Raw genomic sequence first — 23,730 nt, forward strand, 5'->3', positions numbered from 1 at the left:
GGGGCAGGAGGAATAAAAGGCTTGGCTGCCTTGGGCAGCGAGGAAAGCAGAAACCGAAGGTGAGGACAGCCGAGAAAGGTGAGGACAGCAGGGGGAAGTGAGGACATGCGGAGAGATCAAGAAAAGGCACGGACAGAGCACTCTCCTCTTTCGGTTAAATCTTTCCAACTTATATTTTACTTTTGGTTAAATGTTTTAATAATGTGTAACTAAATTTATTTTGGCTAGAGGTTAATTCAAAGCCATGAATATATTTGTAATATGAATTGATTACCTTCAGTTGTGATTTCTGAGTTGTGATTTAATTTGCTTAACTGCTTGATTGATAACTAATTTTTGTATGTCGATTCAGGATGCATACTTAATTTACATGCATGAATTTGATGCTAGAATATAAGTGAATTTCACCTAATCGTTATGAACTTATATTCACAAGTAGTAAAGGTTGCTAGTCACAATCACGTTAAGTAAATTCTTGGCATAAGTTTCATGCAAATCATAGTAACGAGTGCCTCGTCAATGCTTATGTTTTTCATAGAACTTAATGATTCTTGCTTGTATCTCTATTATGCAATTCATGTAGGGAACTTGTAGGGAATGTTTTGGGTTGTCGTATGCAATCATCCAACCCAATAACTTGTGGAAAAATTAAGGGTTAATTAGTGCAATTCACGGTTAATTTGGGGCGTTGAGATTTACAATTTGTTGAAAGAACAACTGAAAATCAATTTAGGTTGCATATGTGTCATGTGTGGAGAAGAACCCTCTAGCTAGTCTGTCACCTATCCTTTCACCTTAATTTCATGCTTTTGTCAATTCTGTAATTTATTTAAGTTTAATTTACTTCTCGTCAAAACCAAACACCCCCCATTATTAAATTATATTATTTAGTTAGTTTTCATTGTTGTTAGTCTTTTAATTCAATTTCCGTCCATTTCAATTCCTAGTGTCTAATTTGATTGTTTTCATTATTTTGAGTCATTCTAAGTGTGTTTCGAGTTATTAGAGTTTTTAGCCTAGTTTTGTGTCCTTGAGTCTTATTTAATATTTTTAAATTAATTTAGAATAGATTAGCAATCCCTCCTAATCCCCGGCCTAGAACGATACCCTACTTACATCTATACTACAATTGTCAAAAAGAGGGTTTAAATTTGTGTGTCAAGTAATTCTCGCATCAGTTGTGTGCAAGCATGTGCAACTATTTATTCTCATGCTTAAGCCTTCTAATCTCCTGTTTGAGACTCATCACTTCAGCCGCCAATGATTCAACTTGACGGGTTCGAGCAAATAGACGTTGGGCCATATTAGACACAGAACCTGCACACTGCACACTGAGAGCCAGAGAATCCTTAATAGCCAACTCATCAGACCGTTTAGAAAGTAGTCTGTTATCTTTGGAAGTGACAAGGTTTCGAGCCACCACCGCAACGATCATATCATTCTTCATCACCAAATCCTCAACGGTAAAAGGACCATAGGGGATATGAATGATGGGCGCCATATGTTGTCTGGAGAAGGCATGGATGCCTCTTCACCAAGCTTCAAGTCAAAACGATCGTCGGAGAGGCCAGACATTTTCAAAGGTGTTGAAGAAAAAAAAGGTCGAACAAATCGAGATCTTAGAAGTGCAATGAAGGGAGTTTCTACAAGCAGAAATTCAAGTGTGCTTTGAAACGAACTGCGTGCCTCTATAAAAATCAGCACTCGATGGGATTTCAGAGATCGAATAGGCGAGCTCATAAATCGAAGAGGCCAATTCAAAAATCGAAAAGGCGCTAGCTTTCTCAAAAGCTGGGCTTGCTCAGAAACCACGGGCCATCCTCTTTTCCAAATTTGTCCACACTTGTCACATGCAACCTCTGCACTCGACGAAGCTTAGAAATCAAAGAGGCAAGCTTAGAAATCAGAAAGGCATTTGCTTTTCCAGACGTGTCAGCATCTGTCACATGCACACTCAGCTTTGTGGACATCACGGGCAATTTGTCGAAACGTCGATTTCAGATATCGAAGAAGCACCTGCTTTTCCAGACGTGTCAGCACCTGTTACATGCACACTCAGCCTTGCAGAAATTACAGGCAATCTGTCGAAGATTTCTGGTGACGTAGAAAGCACGTGAAGTTTACTGTTTAATTATCTAACGGTTGCCGACAAGAGTGAAAGAATAGTACCGGTTATTAATTCATATAAATGTCGACCTTCACCCTCCATTGCAAAGCAGACATACATAACCCTTCTTCATCTCCGAGAATACCTTCCCAACAAAGCATCTCGAGTCACTCAGTGTTCCTTATTCCCTAGGATACCTCTGCAAACAACCCATCAAAAGCAAAAGTATTTCATATCATGAAGGTTGAAAGCAATAGTATCTCATATTATGCTTTCTCCCTGTTCTTCTCCTTGTCGTTCTTTTCACCTGCGGGACAAGAAGAAAGAGTGCAATCAGCCAGCACTTGGTATCAATCTTCCGATCTGGAACCAACTGCCTGGAACCCCTTCCTGATTGCTTACCTAGCCTTGCTCTCGAGTACTCATTTTCAACATCTTATGCTTCCTCAAAACATCTGCCTGGAGAACAGATAAGGGAAGTGAAAATGATACCTCGAAACATGTGGAGACAATGTGCTAATTCATCCTCAGCTAGGGACAAGGAGAAAGAAAGCAAATGGTCGGCACTTGGAAAGATTGAAAAAGGAAATAGACCATCACCTCTACCTCGTGCCTGCCTGCCGTGCAGAAGAAACAAGCAGAGAAGAATGCAGACTGCACAATCAAATCAACCCAGCAGAAGGAGTTTGATTTGAAACCAAGGAACTCTCATATTCCTCGCTCATAATTCCAAACCAGTTCGAGATCAAAACTGTGGAAAGTCAACAAGATCATCTATCTCCAAAACCAGATTTGCGTTCTTAAACTCTACTCTGTCTAGTTTTTACTTTGCCATACTTGTCATGTTTATTCGTTGTTTGTTTGTTTTCTTGTTTTTGTGTGAGTTTATGCTTGAAACATTGAGGACAATGTTTGATTTAAGTGGGGGGCGTAACCAAGTTGTTTTGCATGAAATTCGTAGGAATTTATCACCCATTACTTCTAGTGTTGTTCCTTGCTGTTTTTAAGTGTTTTTAAGCTGTTCTGGAGTGTTTTAGTGTGTTTTGACATAAAAATCTGAAAATCTCATAAAATTTTGAAAAATTGTTTTGAAAAACCCAAAAAGAGTTGTTTTTGTGTGTTTATTTGTGTCTTAGGGTACTTTCCAACACTTAGGGTAAAGTCGTCATTCCACACTAACAAGGACAAAATAATTAATGTTTCGGGACGGGCTGTTACAAATTTGATATGATCAAATGTTGTAAAAGAGCAAAAGCTCTTCTTTACTTTAAAGTAATTTGTTTTGATCGATCAAATGTTGTAAAAGACCATAAGCTCTTCTTTACTTTAAAGTAATTTGTTTTGATCAAATGTTGTGAAAGAGCATAAGCTCTTCTTTACTTTGAAGTACTCATTTCTTGTTTTATTTGATATGCATGAAATTGGAGTAGTAGTGTCCAATGCCCAATAGGAAAACACAACTTAATGTGATTAAACGCGTAACTAAAATCAGTCACCATCCCTAGACCAAGATCCAACACTAGGCTCGTGTTAGATCGAATCAAAGGTTCATAATCATCCTAAGACCCTAAGGCAACTATATAGTCCATCAATGAATGCAAAACTTATGTTAGTAGTACCATATACTCTTGCTTTAAAAATCATTTTACAAGCTTAGTGAGAGTATCATATACTACTAAATCAATCACATGGACCAACAGTTCTAATAGGATCACATTGTTTTAATGAGATTAAAATGCATGAAAATATGTGATGAGATCAAAAAACCCTCAACCAAATAATTATTAAGTTGACAAGCGTGAGAGTGCTTTGAACACTTTTTCGTGACCTTCCACCATGGTAGGCTCTGATCGTTTATGACTCGTACACTGACTTCACCCTATCATGGGGGAGTACAAAGTGCCTGCTTACACTCAAGAGGAGTTCTATATGCATAGATGATGTTGTGAAGGTAGGCAACTGATAGGAGCATATTTATGCGATTAGTTAGCTTGTTCTTGTGCATTTATATTGTTATTTCTTAGTTGATTTAGTATTTCAAGCCATTTTCGTGTGGTTGTAGGTACAAAGGGTTAAAGAGGCAAAGAAGTGCATTTTGGTGCCTTTTGGAGCAGTTTTGGGCATGGAATGGATATCACATGCATGGAGCAAAATGGTTGGACGAAATTAAAGATCTAAAGAAGCTAGGAATCTGCCAAGGAAAGGAAAAAAATAAATTGAGGACCAAGGAAGACAAGGAAACCATTAAGAATGAGGAAAGACTAGTCAAACTTGCCTTATCTTGTCGTTACCTTTCCTAATCCTAAATTACCAAAGATTTAGTCACACGAAGGGTTCCTAAATACTTTGGGACATTTCATTACATATTCTACAAGTCCTAAACCTACCCTAAAAGTCCAAGCCATACCATCATCCACCATTTCTCTTCCTTGCCGTGCAAGGGAGCCATTCCTTTCCTATTTTCTTCCATAAATCACTCCATTTTACCACCCATGCCGTGCACATTCATCCAAGTTCCCTCCTTGCACTCATTTGCTGCACCATTCCACCTCTCTTTCCTTTCTCTACCATGTGCACAATCATTCATGTTCCCCACTTGCATTCATAGCTGCAAAACCACTCCATTTTAACCCTCATGCTTTGCATCATCACTTCACTTTCACCTTTGAATCATTTCAACACCACTCCATGCACTCATTACTGCAACACCACTCTATTTTACCCCCCATGCTTTGCATCATTACTTCATTTCCACCCTTGAATCATTGCACACACCATCATTTTTCCCCTCATTGCCGTGCACTTCCTCTATAAAAGGAAGTGTGTGTGGCAGCCATATAGCTTAGTTTTTGCTTGATCAGTCATCCCCATTTCAATACAACCTTCATCCAAACACATCCATTCATCTTCACATCCATTCCTCCATACAAACAAACCTTCAAACACTCACCAACACCTTGTGCCGTAGCAAAGGAAGGGAAGGAAAGTGCTTGGACGTGCTTGTTGTCCAACTTGGATCGTTGGAGCGTTTAGGTGTTTTCTTTCTTTTGTTTCCAATGTTTAAATTCATTTTCTTTCGTTTTGTTGTGAATATGAGTGGCAAAACCCCTTTTAGCTAGGGGTGATTTCAAAGCCATGATTATGTGTGTAATATGATTTGATAAATTCCAGTTATGAACTCTTGAATCGTGAATGCAATTGGCTTAACTATTTGATTGATAACTTATTTGTATTTGTTAATTAAGGGTCGACACTTAATTGGCATGCATAAATCCGTTGCTAGAATATAAAGAATTTTCACATAATCGTTACAAACTTATATTCACATGTAGTGAAGGTCGCTTATAAACGATCGCGTTAAGTTCAATTCCTAGCATGAGTGACATGATGTCATAGTTGCAAGTGCTTTGTCAATGCTTATGATTTTCATTAAACGTAATGATCTTTTATTATATCTCTATTATGATGTCATGTAGGGAACTTTTGAAGAATGTTTTGGGTTGTCGAATGATGTCATCTAATCCAATAAAACAAGGAAAATCTGAGAGTTAACTAGTGATGTCACGGTTAATTTGGAGCATTGTCATTCATAATTCAATGAAGTAGTAACTGGAAATTGAGTTATTTGCATACATGTCATGTGTGGAGAAAAAGCCTCTAGCTATCCCATCCATCATCTTATTTCTCACATTCGTTTTACAATATGTCTAGTTTTTCATACTTGTTTGTTTGTTACAACTTCATCCAAATCAAAACCCCCCTTTTTTATTTCTTCTTTCAAAGTGTTTCAAATCTGTTTTAGGTTGTGTTTTTAAGTGTTTTGATTCAAGTAAAAGTCAATTTTCGTCCAAAGTCATTCCTAGTGTCTAGTTTAAGTTTAATTAGTTGTTTTAAGCTGTTTTGAGTATTTTAAGTTTGATTTGAGTCTTGTGAGTCTTGTTAAGTGTTTTTAAGTTTAGTTTTATGTTTTTGAGTCAGTTTAGAGGTTATTAGCAAGCCCTCCTAATCCCCAGTCCAGAACGATCCCTACTTATACTACAATTGTCAAAAGAGGGTTAAATTTGTGTGTTAAGTAATTTTCGCATCAGCAACAAGAATGATCAACATCATATCATTGTGAGGTTGTTCTTGAACCCTTACCCGAACTTGCATGGTGGGAATGACTTAACTAAGTGCAATGGAGCCAACATCATATCATTGTGAGGCATTATTCTCTATAGGCCAAATAAGATGGGTACTTGCATGAGTTGCAAATGAGTAAGCGTACACTCTCATTATTATTAATGCTAGCCGACATCATATCATTGTGAGGTGGGCTTGGTAATAGTGAGCCTCTCATACCCTACTAAGAGTTTCCTCCAAAAACTCTCGAAATCCGATAAGGCCAAAAATAGTGGGTGGTGCAATTTGATTTAAAGACCAGATCAAATAGCTTAAAATCAATCAATTTATATTCGTTATGTGATTATTTACCGATATATTTGCAAACGCTATCCAAAACTTGACAAAGAAAAGCCGCAAGCTTTAGTTTCCGGACTTGGTACCGCAATCCCATAAATTGTCTTGAATGGATTGTATATGTACCTAAGTAGTCTCATCCTCACAATCTTCCTATTGATAATGTATCATTGAAAGAACATGTTAGATAAGTCTATCATAAAGAGGACAACACAAACAACTAATGCTTATTCCTTTGTTGTATGAACAAAGGAACTTATGAAGATTAGCACAAAGACATGGACACTTTTATTGTCATAGTTCTTCACTTACAAATCATTGTATGAAGAAATAAGAGTTGCTTTGAACAATCCTTAGTTAATGCAAACACTAGTGCTTGTTTCTTTGTTAAATCAACAAGGAACTTGAGAAGTAAGCACAAGGGCATGGACACTTGATGTGCCATGATTCTTCACTCACAAATTGTTGTATGAAGAAATGAGAGTTGCCTTGAACAACTCTTGAAAGTTTGTAATCATGTTTAGAACATAATGGTTGATTGACAAAAATAGTCCATCAACATGGATTTATAGTGAACAATAACCACACGCTCTTCAAATTGTTTGATGTGTATAACATAATTGAAATAAGTTTCAAGAGAGATAGTGGGAATTTAGGGACCGTGACTATTGTAGTCAATGGAGAAGTCAAATTAAGAAGGCGAAAAACTCCAAGGGAATAAACTTTCTTTATGAAAGGATGGACTTTGGAATGGGTATTTGCAAGAAATGTATTGCAAGTGTCAAGAACACACCTTTCGAAGGTGTTGTAAATTGTTCTTGAATAGTTCAAAGCAGTTGGTTCATCTACTTGAATGCTTGATTCCGTATTAGTAACTATGTTTTACAATCGTTGTAAAAGTATGGCTAATAAGAAGTAGAAGATTAATGAGAGAAGATAAAGTATTTCACATTCGGAATGTAAATAAAATATAGATCTCTGCGAAAGCAGATAATACTTTCTTCCTCATATGAACTACCAAAGAAATTGGAAAAACAAAGATTGTCTTTACATTCCAATTTGAATAAGGAACTTAATTCTGTATAAGAAATGGATGAATGTTTTGTTTGACAATACATTGTTCTTTATTAATGAATGATTGGATTAGTGTAATCTGATTGATTGTCTCTATAGTAGAGATGGTGTGGCAGTGTTAACTGTTTAGAATATAACAATGCTTAAAACCCAAAAGGTTGCAAGGGAGTGACTAATCCCACAAAGTTGTGACATCTCTAAAACATAAATTACAAGTTGGTCATACATGAATGCTTTGGATCGTAAGATCCAAACCCAATGCCTTCTTGTTAAAATTGTATAGAGGCGAAATGTTTGAATCTTTATTCTTTTGAAAAGAAGAAAGAATCACAAAGTTGTTGAGGTTAATTCACTTAGATGTTAGTGGCACTTGTCCATAACATAATACTACTCATGTTGTATGACATTCACCGAAGATCACTCTCGGTTGGACTATCGTTTATTTTGAATAAACACAGGTCCGAATACTTTGCAAAAGGTTTCAAAGAATTCAAGAATGTAAGTTGATGAGTAAGATGTCTAAAGTATTTACCTCCTTAGATTTGACCCAAGGAAAACTAACACTTTAGATGGGTTTCCTTGAAAGATATCAAGAAAAAAAGCATCATAAGATAATGGATTTCTCCATTGGGAGAAAAACGAACTCGAATAAGAGGTAGTTCGTTGGATGTTATCAATTACCCATATATAGGATATATACTTCTAAGAGGTAGTTCGTTGGATGTAGTTGGAAAGAAATACAAGTCTTAAGCGTGTTAAGATTTGGGGTTGTGTGCTAATAAGCAATATTTGTTTGAAAACAATCTTGTGGGATATCCTTAAATTAACCTTTGGATATCACTTCTATAAACCAACTAACAAATGTTGTTTGTTGGGTAGTTCATTGTAACCCTACAATAAGATTTGCCTAAGATAGAGCAAATGAACAAGAGATAGAACTCAAAGAATGGGTTCTTTGAGAGACAAGATGATAATCAACAAATATAACAACCTAGTTCCTACACCACTAGCTCCAAACATTGAATCACGATTTAGTTGGAGGTCCACGATATGACCTTAGTTGTGAAATCTTCGAATCGTTCCAAGATTCACCTTATTTCACTACGCCATAAGTGAGACATGATTAGGAGTTCTTGTTGAGCCTATTCGAAGTACTTGCTATTTTCATCCATCGTTAAGTCCCAACGACGATCCATGAAGATTATGTTGCATGTATCCACCCGACTAAGACATGATACATCAATAAAGTCAACACCAAGACATATTGCGTCTACATCTACATTAGCAAAGCATCAGGAGATTGAAGTCATGCAAACCAATCCCAGACAACCTTGTTGACCTCTACAAGACGTCATTGCTAGAGTCAACCTTCCAGAAGCTTGTCCGAGGAATTGGTATGCCTAACTATCATATGCAATGCTTGTAGTTCTCATTTGGAAGTTATGTCAAACTCAAAGGGAGTATCCAGAAGTATACTCACTTGATCTTAATGTACTATTTTTCCCTATGATTAGGAGCATTTTTTCCACTAGGTTTTTGCTACCTAACTAGGTTTTAACGAGGCACCCATCTTGGGTTGATCATACCCTTGTGAACTCAACTACCTGCGTCCAAAAGATGTATAGTTTTGACTTAATGCAACTTCTCACTTTTCTCCTTAGTCTATGGGTTTTTCTCCCACCTTGGGTTTTACCATAGCGAGGTTTTGTGAGTTTTACTTTTTATCCATTCTTCTGTTGATTTGAGACTCGCATTTGCTCATTGTGTCGACGACTTCATCAACTGTACTTACTTCATCGCTGAAGACCTAATGCGCCATTTACTTGAGTATTTACACACTCAATGGGGAGTGTTGCAGTCATATTAGATTAGGAATGTGATTGTGTAAATCCTAGTAGATATGGAAATGTATCTTATATTCCTATTAGGATAGATTACCTATTAAAAGTTGTAATCCTAAAAGGGTAAGGAATTAACCTTCCTTACTACTATAAATAAAGGCACAATGGGGTGGAATAGAATACGTCTCACAATTACACATCTCTCTCTTCTCTCTGCTATTGCCGCACCTTTCTCTCTCTCTATGACCTCCATAATCGTTCAGTAAATTATGCCTACAACAAGTATTTGTTTTTAATTTATTAGCAAACCAAAGAAACTACAAAACGATCCATTTAACCTTACATATTGTCTTCTTTGCAATATCTCGACCTACTGCTTGCCGTCTTTTGCAACTTCTCAGAGGAAAATTTCTAAGGAGTAACAGTCCACCATGGGTTCAAGCCATTTATCTTCTATAGGAGATTTTCAACCTTCACGCGTGAACTGACCCCTTTTGACCCACGGTGGATCTGCCAATGATTCCAACCTTCAAAGGAGCAGCACCCAAAATAGTCATAGAGATTCACCGGAGTTGTGAGGGTCAGCTGACCCCCTATGCCCCTCAGTGGATCCGCCTCGGATTCCAAACTCAATCGCAACGCCGCCGACGAAGACAATTTTATAGAAAACTTATCTCCCAATGCACCACCATAAGCTTATCTTCAAAAGTGAACCCTGATGTAACTTTTACATTATATTTTTTTTCTTTCTTAGAACTACACCAATGATTTGATTATCATCTTCGGACATATGTAAGCAATCCTTCCTAGATTTAATCGCACCCCCTTATCAATCAATCCAACTTTCATCATAAATAAAGATGCTTTATTTGTCTTAATCTCAATATTTGTTCTTTCTTTTCTCTTTTTGGTAATGCAGGGATACCTCACTCACTTCAAACAAAGCATAAACTGTGAAAAGTTTACACGAATGCAAGTCTAAAATTCAAAGTAACACTATCAAAAGAGTCTTTCTTAGCCCATTTCGTATCAAATGGTTAGCAGCTGGGGAGATTAGAACCTTAATAAGCGCGGTTACGATTAGTGGACTATGAGCACGGGCATATGACATCCTGATCTGGAAGTCTAATGCACAATTTTGGCCTTCGAAAAGTTTATACAATTAGCAAAGCTGGGGGTTATTCAAACCTGGCTCTATGCCATTCAAGGGAATAGTCGAAATGGCAATCCGGAAATCATTCGAAGGTGGCTCTGAACTCTGACCCCGAGTATGACTACTTTTATCCCAAACTAACATATTAAGTCAAGTGTGTTCTGTAACATCATATGTTAATAGGTTTAAAGGGGTATCCAGACTAGGCGAGCTCAATAGGAATTTTATTTCAATGGAGCTCTAATACGCGAAAGTTCATTGACCAAGCTAGTCAAGATAGTCTGATCAGAAACGCTTAAGTATGGTGCATGGGGGTCTGACAAAAGGATTCATAAAGTGTTTCCAACCCAGGCTAAAGTCTTTGATTTCTTCATTTTCCTTTTCTCGGCCTTTGGGGCATCTTTGGTAGCCGTTTGGTTTGGGGGAAAACTAAAGGTTTCAACAACCTACACCAGATTCAGGATTGGGTGATTGGAAAAAAGATCTATGATGACATCCCTTCCATGCTTTTTCTCCCTTTTAAGTGCTATAAGCCATTTCCAACTTCAGTGAGCAACTGAGATGATATGAAAAGCTCTATTAAGATTACGAAATGACACATGCTAAGGTCCTTAATGGCAATTTTGTAGTCAAGATTTCTAATGGGTTTATTGGGGACCCTCGTCCTATAGATATCTCTTTCCTAATCTCTGTCAAAGAGAAGTACGTCTTTATACCGTTCTTTGTCTTGCCCAGGTAGATCTGTGATGTGGACAAGTCACTTAAGGCTAGATTGAGACTGAAAGTAGTATCGAGTATCTCCTTCGCACTATGTAGAAAATAAAAAACTCTAGAATGCCCAGTTCGGCCTTATACTAGATGTTCAGAAGCTCAAAGCAAGTGATGATGTGAATGGAAGATGAAGTAAGATTGTAGAGGCCAATATGATAGAAGATTAGAATCTCTTTAAGCAAAGATGATAGGGGAAACCTTAGCCCCAAATCCAAGTACCAAGGATGAATCCTGATACAAGGACGATCGGGGTCTAAAAGCATAGGGAGATCACTAGTTATGTCATGGGTGCCATCCAACCAAACTTTACACCTATACAAGGCATGGCAGCAACCTGCGAGGAAGGCTTTTTCCTCTTCTTTATTATGAACTATGATCATTGAGGGTCCAGAGAAAGTGTTAAGGCTGACACGAAGAGCAGGAAGAATAGATGAAAAGGCAGCCATATCTTTCATAAACAAACGAATTTTTAGAATTCAGTAAAGGTATGTGTGAATTGGAGAAGAAAATAGTCAATGTGTTTTTGGGAAAATGAAGGAATTAGGGGTTTGGTAAAGGAATAGAGACAATGACATGATGGGTATTTAAGAGGACATATCAAATCATCTAGCTATTAAATACAGACTGTTTCACCTCGAGATCAACGAATTCGATGGTTAAGCATCACTACAAAATATCAAAGGTAATTTTTTATTTTTGGCACACACGCAACAAACACAAAATCTCATCTTCATCATAAGGATTATATGTCTTTTTTACTATTTTAATTTCTACATACACATTTGTTTTAGTAGATGTTGATTGATCATTGTCTGTCCCTTTTACTGGGTTTGTTGCTATACATGATTTGACTTTGGCATATGACTAAAGTGAGGAAAAATGTTGGTTTGAATGCCCTCATTTTAGTGACTTACATTGCATCTGATAGAGCAGATGAAAACAGAGGGAAACAAAGATTTCATCTGCACCTTTGAGATCACAAATAAACTCTATCTTAGCTTTAATTATATGTCCCCATTTTGTTTTCTTAGAGCAACTCCAGCGTGACAAAGGCCCCCTAGGGCAACTTCTTATCCAATCCCCTCCAATGAACAATAACTGTTTTTTGCATCTCCACCCTAAACTGAATAGCCATGGCAATAAGTAATAAAATATTAATATTTTTTATTTTATAAAATAATACAAAATAATTTTATTTGTAATTTAGGATAACATTTTTAATTGTTCTCGTTGTGCCACATGTCATTATCAGAAAAGACAATTTTTGGTGATAGATTTCGATAAGATTTTTATCCAATGTCGTCGTGCCACGTGTCGTTACCTTTTCAGAATCTTTGAGGATATATTTTCGATAAGATTTTTAACCAATCACGTCGTGCCACGTGTCATAGTCTGTTTACAATCTTTGAGGATAGATTTCAATCAGATTTTTAACAAATGACGGCATGCCACTTGACATTATCTACAACCTAATCCTTTCTTTTTTCCTCCTTATAACCCACCATCCATCTTACGAAACCACAATTCTTACAATGTCTTCTTCAAGGATGTTGTGGGAAATCGATGAGCAAGGGAAAGAATTGTTTAAGCAAGGGGAAGAAATGTTCAATCTCCAGGTGGGCAAAAATGAGATGGAAGAGGAAGAGGATGAGGAGCGTAGAAGGAGAGATGACGAAGCAAGAAGCCAAAGAGCCTTACATTCCCGTCGAGTCATCCAAGTTGTGGCTCAAATCTCCAGGCCCAGCCGTTCCGCAAACATTGATAGAAGCAGACAACGACGAGGTATGGATCTCTTGGACAATTATTTTGTCAGTAACAGTGCATTCCCTTATATGTCCCCCTTTTGTTTTCTTATATATCTTACTGTTTTGAACTTTTGAGTTAAATTTAATAAACCATCCACATTAACAGCTCACTCCTTTCAAATTTGTAGGAACTAGCAAAAACTATTAGTGAGGAAAAGTCAGGAAAAAAAACCTCTACGTAATGAAGATGAAGATGAACCTGGGAACAATAAGTAGGAATATCTACATTCAATAATATGTTCATAATCTATGTACAATATTTTGAACATGAGCAGTTTAATGCTGTCAATCTTTTGATCATTGTAATATGTTGCTAATTTAGCATTCTCAAATAATATACATTAAATAGCAATATAGAAAACATGTTATATATGTAATCAATATCATCTTAAACGGTGTTCTTAAAACCCACAACAGAGCGCAGGCATTCGTGCTTGAAAGAACTATGAATCAAAAATTCGTAAATATTTGGTTAAGTAGATGGCTTCTCCCTTGATGAAGGATCCCGATTTCACGAATGCACCTGCAGTAGCAATATCAGGAAGAATACTTCAACACAGTACTTAAACAATCGAAATTGTAAAGGTCGATTAGCATTGGTCTTTCCCTTGTTAGATTGTTTGGATATTAGGTGTATTTGTAAATACAACACTGGAAAAATAGGACACAAGTTTTCTAATTCAATCCGCCCGAGGGGCAAGATTCCTTTGAAACTTGGGCTGTAATTTGCTGCCCACACGAGAGAGAGGCCATTAAATAGCGTGGAAATATGTTTCCGGTGCACTTGTTTAGTTTAAGAATAAAGACGAGGTGATAAAGTTCTAGGTGTGACTTTATGAGCTGTGAAAACATCCTCAAATTGCCTTTCTCCATTAAGAATTTTGAAACTTCATTATTTTCAAAATGTATTTTAAAAAAATAAATGACAAAATAAAAAAGAAAGAAGCTAATAATAACGAAATTCATTATTTTCAAAATATATTTTAATAAAAAATAAATGATAAAATAAAAAAGCAAAGCATATGCACGTTACTAGGCCTGTCAATTCCTGACACGACCCGATAACCCGACACGACACGACACGAAATTAACAGGTGTTCGGGTCGACACAATAACGAAACGGGTCGTTATCGAGTAACCCGATAAGCACCTGTTAAGATAACGGGTTGGTTCGGATATACACGTGGGTAACACGATACACGATAAGCAGAATATTAATTTAATAATTTTATAACCTTAAAAAATACTATAATAATTATATATATTAATTTAACAATTTTATACCCCTAAAATGTCACAGCCCGTCCTGGAATTTTAATTCCGAGGACGTGAAAAGACGAAAATGCCCTTAAACGGGTTAAGGTGCGTAATTTTGGTATTGGTTTTACCTAAAATTCCTAAGTTATTGTTAATTAAACTTAAACTTGGACTAATAATTTTGTGTTTGGACTTTAGGTAGGGTCCTACACCCTAAATCCCTCCCCATTTCCCGTTTGTTGTCTCTCTCTCATCTCCTCAGTCACTCTCTCTCTCTTCCTCAGCTCTTCCTCAGAAACTCTCACTCTCTCTCTTCTTCTCGAACGCACGGGCAACCACCAAAACCACCTAAAACCTATACCAACGTCCAAGTTAAGACTACCATTGCAACCCTGAGGACTCCACGATCACGTAGACACCATTTTCAGGCTAAAACAAGATCACAGCGAGCTTAGTGAGGTCCCAAGGAAGCTCGGAGTGCTTCGTTGGAAGTTTTTGGACGTAAGAACACGGAGATCGACAAGTTCAAAGTTTGGCCGGAGCTTTCGAGGCGTTTTCCGGCGAATCCCCGGCGAGTTAGGAGTCGAGTTTCCGGCGACCTCCGAGGCTTTCGAGACAGTTTCCGGCCAAACCACGGCGAACTAGGTGTTGTGCAAGGCGGCGATCGTCGTGACGCCTTGATGTGTGGTGCTAGGGAGTTGTTGGACGAATTCCAGGTGAGTGGGCAGTTTTGTTTTCCGTATATATATATATACTTAACGTTTTCCCAGAAATTGAAAATGCATGAAATTATGTTTAAAATGAAATGCATATGAGTTATGTGGAAAAACGGGAAGTGAAATACCATGCATAGAATTGATATGAAAAGTATATAGAAATGTGAGTTGAAATGCCATGCATGAATTAATATATGATGCATATGTATGAATTGGTGCGGTGGACGCACATGTAAGAATTGATTTATGATGCATATGTATGAATTGGTGCGGTGGACGCACAGGTAAGAATTGATTTATGATGCATATGTATGAATTGGTGCGGTGGATGCACAGGTAAGAATTGATTTATGATGCATATGTATGAAATGGTTCGGTGGACGCACAGATGAGTATTTAATTACTGTTATGATGATGATGATATATATTGAGCTCAAATCCTGCACCATGGTTTAGTGCTTATAGTATTCACCGCATCGCACGCTCGCCTTGGATCCAAGTAGATGCTAGTCGTACAGTCCACGCGGAGTGGGTACGACAGACCAGTCGCGAGAGTGTTAGTGAGATTCCGACTGGTGGGTGACCTTAGATTATGTGCACAGATGATTTATGAGAAGCACTAGAGCGTAACTTGTGTGCAGAAGGCCGGACGGGTCACAGAGGTGACTCCGGTAGAGTGATAATGATAGATTTTGAGCTCTAGGTTCAACCGTATAGGGCTATTAGAGGGCCTACGGTTGATTACTTTCTTGCACCTGATATGATTATGTTGATGCATTCATACCTTATTACTATTGAGATGATGTGGCATGGCATAATTAATATGAGAAATGTTGAGATGACATGGCATGGCATGATTGATAAAGAGATAATGTTGAGATAGTAAAAATGAAGTTTTGAGAATATATATGTATATTTATATTTTACATTTCTGGGAAAGTATACAGGTTTTACGGAGAGGGGTTACAACGTTTTGAGAAATGTTTGGATTTGGAAAAGAATTGTTTTACTGACCCACTCAATTTTGGTTTTGCGCCCCTCCAGGTTCAGGAATCACAAAGGTGTGGTGACTACGAGGAATTCGACGGTGTTCTGACAGATTGGACAAAATTAGGACTCACCTTCGGGTGTATCAATTTAAATTGTATCTTAAAGCTTCCGTACTGTGCAAATGGTTACGTCACTCTCACGTGACGGCCAGCATGCCCTCCTTCGGGACGGGGTGTGTCAGTTGGTATCAGAGCATGGTTGCAATCTTGGACATCTTGAGAAGTTTCTAGTGAATTCTGTCAGAACTACACCGCCTCGTAGCAAGCCACTTAGTTAGAGGAATTTAGTCTCCCTAATATAGCGATTTAGGGGAAACTATTATTATGGTGATTCAGTCTATTATAAAAAGGGACATTTTAAGACGGGTTATGAGTTGAATTTGAATCACCTTATGAAATGATGAACCTGAGGGAACGAAGTAACGGTTTAACCATTTGGAAAAGATGTTTCAGATTATGCAAGTCAAAGGAAATTTCCTTCTGACAGGGGGTCGAGACGACTACCTGGTTTTGGGTATGAATTTGTATCCTGGTGGAAACAGGAGTATGATGTGTTGTCACCGGAGGAACAGCTGATTTAAAATTGTTTAAGGACTTGTTTAAGGAAAAGTTTATCCCTCCGGCATTTATCGATGGTAGTAAACAAGAGTTTACAAATATGAGACAAGGAAGGTGATGATCGAGGGATATTATAGAAAGTTTTCAGACTTGCCTCGTTCCATCCAGATATGGTTGTTAATTTGGTGGAGGTGTTATGTTGTTTTAAGCTGGGTGGCAAAAAGGGAAGTGGTATTTTGGGTGACCACTATCCATTATACTTCTTACCAGGAATATACGAGATGCTGTTGAGTCTTGAGGACTCTGAGAACATGATCAACGAGAATAAAGAAGAATAAGAAATGAATGGGAATTAAAAGAAGACGATAAAGTTAATGATTCGTCTTATCAAGGATATAGAAAGATTCAGAGCTTCGAAAGAAGTGAAGCTAGAGTTAATTCTTCCAGCTGAGGTTTTAATGTCGTTGGTCAGAGTAAAAGTGATGGATATACTGGTAATCCCAGATATTTGAGACAAGGTGTCTCGAGTAAAGGAAATGTACTTTGTGCTGCAGGTACAAAAATTAACACTTTGGGAAGTGTGAAATTAATGAATGTGTTTATGTGAACAGAGGGGACACAGAATTGTGAATCGTCCCTAGAATCAGTTGTACCCAACAGTTTTCTATGACATCGTAGTGTCGATTCAACAAGTTTATGAACTTAGTAGTTTGGTCGGATTGACCGTGGGTACAGAGAGATTTGATGAGTTATATGTTCAGCTGTACAGACCATGAGAGGTGGATCTGGCTGACGCATGAGAAATTGGTGAGTTATAGGCTCGGCCGTACCGACCACGCGGAGTGGATCCGGCCGACGTATTATTGAGATAAGAGTTGAATCAACCGTATTGGTCATTCTAGTTGACTTCGGCTGATATATTTCTTATTATGTATGTTATTACCTAGAGAGTAGTAAATAAATGTAGTAGAGACGAGTGTATGTATTTTGTATTGAGTGACAAAATAGTAATGTTATATCTTTGAGAGTGGTTGCCTACTTATCGAGACAACGATGATTTATCAGTATTGCGGGCTGCAGACCGTAATATTAATAACTCATTCGTGGATTCGTTAAGTAAGTAAACCGGTAGATTATTTTGTACTTATTCAGAATGCTTAGTAGTAATAGAGTATGTATTGTGTCGGTTAAATTATTTCCATTAGATTGGTTGGTTATAATTGTGACAAGACGGAATGTTAAGGGAAACCAGTACTTTCCATCGATCTGGATGACCAGAGATTACTTTTGTAAGTATGCAAAGTGGATTGAGTTCAGCCATTATTTATGCTGTGAGAGCAAAGAGATTGTTTTCGAAAGGCTGTCAAAAATACTTAGCTCATGTGGTGCTAAATGATGTTGTTTGGAGTAGTGTGAATAATGTCGAAAGAGTTAGACTTTTCTTGATGTCTTCCGTGAAAGTATACCTGGATTGCCTTCGGGCAGAGATATGAGGTTCACTATTGAATTGTTGCCAGGTATAAATTTATATTGGAGATTGGTTCATAATGAGTTAAGGGAATTGGAAATTTAGTTGAAAGAATTGGTTGATAAAAGTTTCATTCAACCTAGTACAACACCTTTGAGGAGCACCAGTTTGTTGGTGAGAAAGAAAATGGACTTAGAGATTGTTCATTGATTATAGACAATGGAACTGGTAACGATCGAGAACCATTATCCATGATAGTGTACTGATGTTTATTTAACCAGCTCAGAAGTAATTGCGAAGATTCAAAGATTGAATTGAGATCTGGTTACTACCAATTGAATATTATAAGTGACGTTGATCATAAGATGGTTTCTGGACTTGTTATGGTCCTTATAAAGTTTGGTGATGCTATGTGGATACTCATGCGGTTTTATGAGTTGATGGATGAAGTATTCCAATAATGCCTTGATAATTGATATCATTTTCATTGAAGATATTCTGGCATATTCTGAGCCAGAGCAGAGCATGTAAACGTATTAAGTCGGTAGAACAAAGATTGGAAGAATGTCGATTGTATGCTAAGTTTAGCAAATGCGAATGTTGGATGAATCAAGCAGCATTTCTGGGATATGTTATATATTCTTAAGGTATTCAAGTGAATCCTTAAAAGGTAACAGAAATTAAAATTTGGAACAACCACGAGTCGTAATTGAGATTTGGAATTTCTTAGCTTACCAGGCTATCTTGGATGGTTGTGAAAGATTTTTCAGTCATTGCTTTGTCATTGACGAGACTGTTGAGAAAAGAGGTTAGGTATGAGTGGGAAGGAATTGTAAGCAAAGGATTCAACAACTGAAGTATTTCCTCACTCATGCACGTATTTTGGTATTCCCAGAGAATAGTGGTAATCATAAATTTTTAGTGATGTTTCTTGAATGGTATTGGAGGCATGTTGATGCAAATGTTAGGGTGATTGCATACGTTTCACGATAAATGGAATCTCATAAGATGAATTACCCTACTAGTGATTTGGAAGTCACGATTACCATTCTTGCTGTGAAGTTATGGAGACATTATATTTTAGTGGGAATGCAAGATTTTTTTTACGAATCCAAAAAGTCTTCAATATCCATTACTTGGAAGGAATTTGATATGAGGCAGCGAAAGTGAATTGTATTGCTTAATGAACATGATTGTACGATCAGGGTGATCGTAAAGTTTGTTCTAGCTGAAGCACTTGGTGAGAAGACTACAGTAAGATTAATATCTGGCACGTTTGCCAAGAGTATCATTTTGTGGATTGAAAACCAACGGAAGAAAAATTAAGAATGGAAGATCGAGAAGAAGTTATACTTGTTAAGTAACAAGTTAGTACATTTACCCCAGTGTTGAGTAACAACCTTTCCCAGACAGTGCAACACTACTTATTTGTTTTATGGAAAAGAGAATTGGATTACGGAACTGCTAAGTTTCTTAAGTATGTTGGTTGTGCAGTTTCCGAAGTAACGCCATAAGGACCATGAAATGTGTCACGTGAGTCGGTTTTTGATGACTTGTGAATGGAATGTTTCTGGGTAGAGAAAGATTCGATCGAGAAAGAGTTTTAGTAGACCCTGAGACTATGGATGAGTCTCCTCAAAGTATTCAGGTGATTAAGTTAACCTGAAGTAACCAGGAATGGCAAAAGAGATCAACAGATGGATATGCCACTAATCGAGTGTGTAAGGTAAATGGTTTGATATTTTTGGAAAATTCACCACGAACAGAAATGAAGAGAATTGGAAAAGAGACAAGATAAGATTTAAACACATCAGACCGTTTTGATCATTAAAAGAATCAATGAAGTTGCATATAAGTTTGTGATGCCTTCAAAAATTGGCTAAGGTGCATAATGCATTATATTTCGATGCGTTGTCACTAGGTGGCAGATTCGTCACATGGGATTCTGGTGCAACTATTTAGAATTCAATTGGATTCGACTTGATAAGGAACCAAGGACTACTTTGGATTGGGAAAAGAAGGTCCTGAGAATTAAGACAGAGTAAGTGGTAAAAGCTTTGTGAAGGAAATCATTCAGTAGAAAATTATGTGGGAGAAAGAGAAACGGATGAGAGAGATTTACCCGAAGCTATTGTTGGAGTATGGTTGATTTAGTTGATTGCTGGAATTTCGGGGACGAAATTCTATAAGGAGGGAAGATTGTCACAGCCCGTCCTGGAATTTTAATTCCGAGGACGTGAAAAGACGAAAATGCCCTTAAACGGGTTAAGGTGCGTAATTTTGGTATTGGTTTTACCTAAAATTCCTAAGTTATTGTTAATTAAACTTAAACTTGGACTAATAATTTTGTGTTTGGACTTTAGGTAGGGTCCTACACCCTAAATCCCTCCCCATTTCCCGTTTGTTGTCTCTCTCTCATCTCCTCAGTCACTCTCTCTCTCTTCCTCAGCTCTTCCTCAGAAACTCTCACTCTCTCTCTTCTTCTCGAACGCACGGGCAACCACCAAAACCACCTAAAACCTATACCAACGTCCAAGTTAAGACTACCATTGCAACCCTGAGGACTCCACGATCACGTAGACACCATTTTCAGGCTAAAACAAGATCACAGCGAGCTTAGTGAGGTCCCAAGGAAGCTCGGAGTGCTTCGTTGGAAGTTTTTGGACGTAAGAACACGGAGATCGACAAGTTCAAAGTTTGGCCGGAGCTTTCGAGGCGTTTTCCGGCGAATCCCCGGCGAGTTAGGAGTCGAGTTTCCGGCGACCTCCGAGGCTTTCGAGACAGTTTCCGGCCAAACCACGGCGAACTAGGTGTTGTGCAAGGCGGCGATCGTCGTGACGCCTTGATGTGTGGTGCTAGGGAGTTGTTGGACGAATTCCAGGTGAGTGGGCAGTTTTGTTTTCCGTATATATATATATACTTAACGTTTTCCCAGAAATTGAAAATGCATGAAATTATGTTTAAAATGAAATGCATATGAGTTATGTGGAAAAACGGGAAGTGAAATACCATGCATAGAATTGATATGAAAAGTATATAGAAATGTGAGTTGAAATGCCATGCATGAATTAATATATGATGCATATGTATGAATTGGTGCGGTGGACGCACATGTAAGAATTGATTTATGATGCATATGTATGAATTGGTGCGGTGGACGCACAGGTAAGAATTGATTTATGATGCATATGTATGAATTGGTGCGGTGGACGCACAGGTAAGAATTGATTTATGATGCATATGTATGAAATGGTGCGGTGGACGCACAGATGAGTATTTAATTACTGTTATGATGATGATGATATATATTGAGCTCAAATCCTGCACCATGGTTTAGTGCTTATAGTATTCACCGCATCGCACGCTCGCCTTGGATCCAAGTAGATGCTAGTCGTACAGTCCACGCGGAGTGGGTACGACAGACCAGTCGCGAGAGTGTTAGTGAGATTCCGACTGGTGGGTGACCTTAGATTATGTGCACAGATGATTTATGAGAAGCACTAGAGCGTAACTTGTGTGCAGAAGGCCGGACGGGTCACAGAGGTGACTCCGGTAGAGTGATAATGATAGATTTTGAGCTCTAGGTTCAACCGTATAGGGCTATTAGAGGGCCTACGGTTGATTACTTTCTTGCACCTGATATGATTATGTTGATGCATTCATACCTTATTACTGTTGAGATGATGTGGCATGGCATAAATAATATGAGAAATGTTGAGATGACATGGCATGGCATGATTGATAAAGAGATAATGTTGAGATAGTAAAAATGAAGTTTTGAGAATATATATGTATATTTATATTTTACATTTCTGGGAAAGTATACAGGTTTTACGGAGAGGGGTTACAACGTTTTGAGAAATGTTTGGATTTGGAAAAGAATTGTTTTACTGACCCACTCAATTTTGGTTTTGCGCCCCTCCAGGTTCAGGAATCACAAAGGTGTGGTGACTACGAGGAATTCGACGGTGTTCTGACAGATTGGACAAAATTAGGACTCACCTTCGGGTGTATCAATTTAAATTGTATCTTAAAGCTTCCGTACTGTGCAAATGGTTACGTCACTCTCACGTGACGGCCAGCATGCCCTCCTTCGGGACGGGGTGTGTCATAAAAACTATTATAATTATATATATATATATATATATATATATATATATATATATATTAAATTAACTATAATAATTATAATAATTATATATACTATAATAATTATACCCCCAAAATATTAACTATAATAGTTATATTTATATATATATATATATATATATATATATATTAAATTTTATACCCCTAAAAAATAAATAGATTTAAATCTACTTAATAAATAAATAAATATATACACACACACACACACCATTGAACTTCATGGGATACGAATTATACAAAACTAATTTCAACGATCTAACCGTCAAACTTGTTTGTATATGCTTCGAGATCGCATCAGTAAAAAATTACAAAAAAAAAACATTCACAGATAAAGTAACGAGACAAAACTTTCCGACGGTTATAAATGAAAAATCACGATTTAACGGTTATTTTAACTCCGATTTTGAAACTTTTTTACAGCTACACTCCTTGGCCCTATATGAATACAATGAATGAATTCGATCTTCAATTTAAAATATTTACACTAGTGGATACCACAAAATCTTATGTTATACTTGATGAAAGTATGAATAAACTCTTAAGTGTTAGTGAATCAATTGTTTTGATGGGATACACATTCTACAAAATTAGTTTCAGCGATCCAACCGTCAAACATGTTTGTATATACTTCGAGATCACATACGCCAAAAATTGCAAAAAAAAATAATATTCAGAGATCAAGTAACGAGACAAAACTTTTCGACGGTTATAAACGAAAAATCATGATTTAACGGTTATTTTAACTCCAATTTTGATAATTTTTTACAGCTACACTCCTTGACCCTATATGAATACAATGAATGAATTCGATCTTCAATTTAAAATATTTACACTAGTGGATACCACAAAATCTTATGTTATATTTAATGAAAATATGAATAAACTCTTAAGTGTTAGTGAATCTATTGTTTTGATGAGATACGCATTTTGCGAAATTAGTTTCGACGATCCAACCGTCAAACTTGTTTGTATATGCTTCGAGATTGCATACGCCAAAAATTGCAAAAAACAAACATTCAGAGATCAAGTAACGGAACAAAACTTTTCGACGGTTATAAACGAAAAATTAAGATTTAACGGTTATTTTAACTCCGATTTTGATGATTTTTTACATCTACACACTCCTTGACCCTATATGAATACAATGAATGAATTTGATATTCAATTTAAAATATTTACACTAGTGGATACCACAAAATCTTATGTTATACTTGATGAAAGTATGAATAAACTCTTAAGTGTTAGTGAATCTATTGTTTTGATGGGATACGCATTCTACGAAACTAGTTTCAACGATCCAACCATCAAACATGTTTGTATATAC

General features: G+C 37.2%; 2 long non-coding RNA genes across 2 annotated transcripts; both read left to right on the forward strand.

The window, feature by feature from the left end:
- Positions 1-14,672: 14,672 nt before the first annotated feature.
- LOC139196557 (uncharacterized) lies at positions 14,673-16,445 on the forward strand. The gene is made up of 2 exons (XR_011581602.1): positions 14,673-15,182; positions 16,227-16,445. It is a non-coding gene; the product is annotated as an uncharacterized lncRNA (long non-coding RNA).
- A 4,183-nt stretch (positions 16,446-20,628) lies between these two features.
- LOC139196558 (uncharacterized) lies at positions 20,629-22,295 on the forward strand. The gene is made up of 2 exons (XR_011581608.1): positions 20,629-21,138; positions 22,183-22,295. It is a non-coding gene; the product is annotated as an uncharacterized lncRNA (long non-coding RNA).
- Positions 22,296-23,730: the final 1,435 nt, after the last annotated feature.

The sequence above is a fragment of the Malus domestica genome, chromosome 01 (genome assembly GCF_042453785.1).
Source record: "Malus domestica chromosome 01, GDT2T_hap1".
Taxonomy (NCBI): domain Eukaryota; kingdom Viridiplantae; phylum Streptophyta; class Magnoliopsida; order Rosales; family Rosaceae; genus Malus; species Malus domestica.